Below are 3,474 nucleotides of genomic sequence, written 5' to 3'. Positions count from 1 at the left end.
TATAATAGAGGGAAACATTCCACGTAGGAAATATATATCTAAAAACAAAGATGATGTGACTTACCAAATGAAAGTGCTGGCAGGTCGACAGACACACAAACAACCACAAACATACACACAAAATTCAAGCTTTCGCAACAAACTGTTGCCTCATCAGGAAAGAGGGAAAGAGAGGGAAAGACGAAAGGAAGTGGGTTTTAAGGGAGAGGGTAAGGAGTCATTCCAATCCCGGGAGCGGAAAGACTTACCTTAGGGGAAAAAAAGGACGGGTATACACTCGCACACACACACATATCCATCCACACATATACAGGCTTGTCTGTAACCCTTCTTTCCATCAGTCCCTATACCAGTTCCAAACTGAACAATCCATTGCCCTCACCCACCTAATCCTTCACCTACACCATAAGATCCTAAGGTGTCTGTATATGTGTGGATGGATATGTGTGTGTGCGAGTGTATACCCGTCCTTTTTTCCCCCTAAGGTAAGTCTTTCCGCTCCCGGGATTGGAATGACTCCTTACCCTCTCCCTTAAAACCCACTTACTTTCGTCTTTCCCTCTCCTTCCCTCTTTCCTGATGAGGCAACAGTTTCTTGCGAAAGCTTGAATTTTGTGTGTATGTTTGTGGTTGTTTGTGTGTCTGTCGACCTGCCAGCACTTTCATTTGGTAAGTTTTTTTTTGGTAATTTTTTTTTTAAGAACTTTTGAAATTACAAAATATTTTGCACACTTAAAATTTCTATTATTAATTATGCAATTTGGTGCTATTTATTATGTTTATTTCTGGATTCATGTATAATATAATCATATAAATTAACAGAAATTTATTTGCCAATAAAATTTGTAAATTCTTTGGAAGTGTTATTACTGCAGAGTGAGGAAACAGTGGTGGGCATTCCTCTGTGACCAGATGTGTTTTTGTATTTTGGAAGAACAATGTAATTTTAGCTTTGTTAATGTGAAAATTCAAAAGACACTGTGATACAGAAAAATGTGAGAGAATAAAATATAGTGAAAACAAAACAATTTGCACAGGCTTACTTTTAAGTTAATTATGTCAATTGGAACCATAAGATCCTAAAATATGAAAATTTCAACTACAAGAATCAGCTCTTAGACATGAAGAACTGGAACCAACTATGAGAAAAGCAGATAAGTAAAAAGTTTATTGTAAATCTTATCCCTCTTGTATTTTTTTAATAAAAGTGACTTTATCATCAAAAATAGTAGTGACAACAACAAATTTTGGGAGGGGGAGATTACAAGGAACAGATGGTGTTACTATGTCAATAACTCAGGCTGCCATGTTAGGTAGGATGGCTGCACCAATTGGGTCCTGTCCAGCTGCAACCATATTAATTGTTCCCCACTCATGAGGGTCCATAATAGGATTGGAACACATTTCTTCATCACCTAAGGCAACCCTTCAAGGCATTTCAGTTACAGAAATCAAGCTCTAATTATCATTATTGTTGTTGTGTCACTGCCTTTCAAATTGAGGTCTGTAACCTGTGGCCAATTGATCAGAAAGCTGTCATCACATTTCGCCACAAGGCGCTGAAAAGGGTCTGGTATTAAAGCAAGTCTGGCTGCCATATGACTCTCCCTACTGCCTGCTTCCAGGGATGGAATATTGTCAACGCATCACAGTATGAGGGCCAGACTGTCACAGTGGTGACACAGATTACACCATGTTTGAACCTGGTGCTGTGCCAGTTCTGTGGTCTGTGCAATCGAAAATGATGTCATGCCATAACAGGGTAGGTTGAGAAACCATAAATACAACCCGCCACAACTATGCAGTATCTCTTATCAACTGCAGCCGACACAGAGAAGTACTTCACACCAGTTGTTGACCTGTTCAACCTGCCTAACTAATATTAGTCAGTGCCTCCACCTGCTGCAGGCCAATGGGCTGTGTCTAATCTTGATGCTGCCAGGAGCTGCTGGGGTCCATCTCCTGGCTGACTTCAACTGACTTCAGGATGCCTTCATTGGGTTCCATAGTTCGCAGACTTGCTCAGGCACTACTCACACATGACTTACTGCCAAGCTGCTGGCTGTCAGACTCGTGCATACCCTCCTACTGCAGGTTTGACTCTGCGCGCTACTGACAATGCACCCTGCAATGAGGATCCTAAATGATTCACTGTCACGCTTGGATGCCTTCTGCACCAGGCCCACCACAGGCTAGCTGGTCATGCATCTGTGTCAAATGGTATGACCAGCTTACATCAGAGTTTGCTGCCATGGCTAGCCTACCACCTGGCCAGGCTTGATGCAGGTCTACTCTCGCGAGGGTGTTGGCATCACTTCCTCACTGCAGCATTCCAGTCCAGCTTGGTTAGTCTGTGCTGCCAGTACAAAACATTTGACTGCTGTATTAGTTACAATAAATAAACTTGTTATTATTCTTCTATTACTTTGTGACAGTTGACCACCTGGCTCTACATACCTGCTGCTCTATCAAACATCCTGCAATGTCAATGCAACCTGCTGCGAGGTCTATAAACACTTGAGCAAACCCGACCCCACTGTAAATGGCATCAGAAGCGAGCAGTGGCTTTGAGCAATGTTGTAGAACATACAAAATTATCAGCACAGTAGGGTGAGTGAAGAAACAATTTTTCCTGCTCATGATTTCCTTCAAGTGCAATGGCAAGCTGATTGGACTGGTCAGTTCATTTAAAAGTGAAGTTTATTAGAACCAATGAAGGTGTATGTGTGAATCATTTCAAAGGTGATGGAAGACTCTGCCAGTATGTGTATTGTTGGGTGCATACAAAGTAATTTATTAGGTCATAGAGTTCTCTGTATGGAGTCAGCCCCAGTAATGTGCTTCACATATTATAGATATGCCAGACAGTGTGACAAATCTACCTGGCTAATGAATAGGCAGAAAGACTGAATTATACGAGGCTTGTTTTTTAAGTAAGTGCCATCTTGAAATAACAATAAAGAAGCAGACTTTTATAACAATTTTATTTTTACAAGAAAACTGTACTTTAATGTACATTTTTACATAATTCTCAACAATGTTAAGGCACATATCGTACCATACAATCAGCTTTGAAAACCAGCCTCATAGAAATCTGTCATCTGACTATAGCTTTTGACAATTTAAACTTCTGTAACAACTGCATAAAGCACACATATTGACATTTATGAGCGATGGGCTGGTACAGAAATGGGTGAGTACTTTTAAAGATGGCTGTATGAATATTCAAGATGCAGAATGAAGTGGATGACCTCCAGTCATTACTGATGATTTGGTGCAGAAAGGTGATGAAAAAGCGAGAGAGAACAGATACTTTATGATTTCACCACTATGTGATGAGTTTCCTTGAGTGTCAAGATGTGTGCTTTATGAAGTTGTTACATAACATTTAAATTATTGAAGGTTATGCAGAGGCAGCAGATTTCTATAATGGTGGTATTCAAAATTGATTGTACAACACAATAAGTGCCTTAC

The sequence above is a fragment of the Schistocerca piceifrons genome, chromosome 2 (assembly GCF_021461385.2).
Source record: "Schistocerca piceifrons isolate TAMUIC-IGC-003096 chromosome 2, iqSchPice1.1, whole genome shotgun sequence".
Classification (NCBI taxonomy): domain Eukaryota; kingdom Metazoa; phylum Arthropoda; class Insecta; order Orthoptera; family Acrididae; genus Schistocerca; species Schistocerca piceifrons.
The sequence above is the reverse complement of the archived record's forward strand: the minus strand, read 5'-3'. Positions refer to the sequence as shown.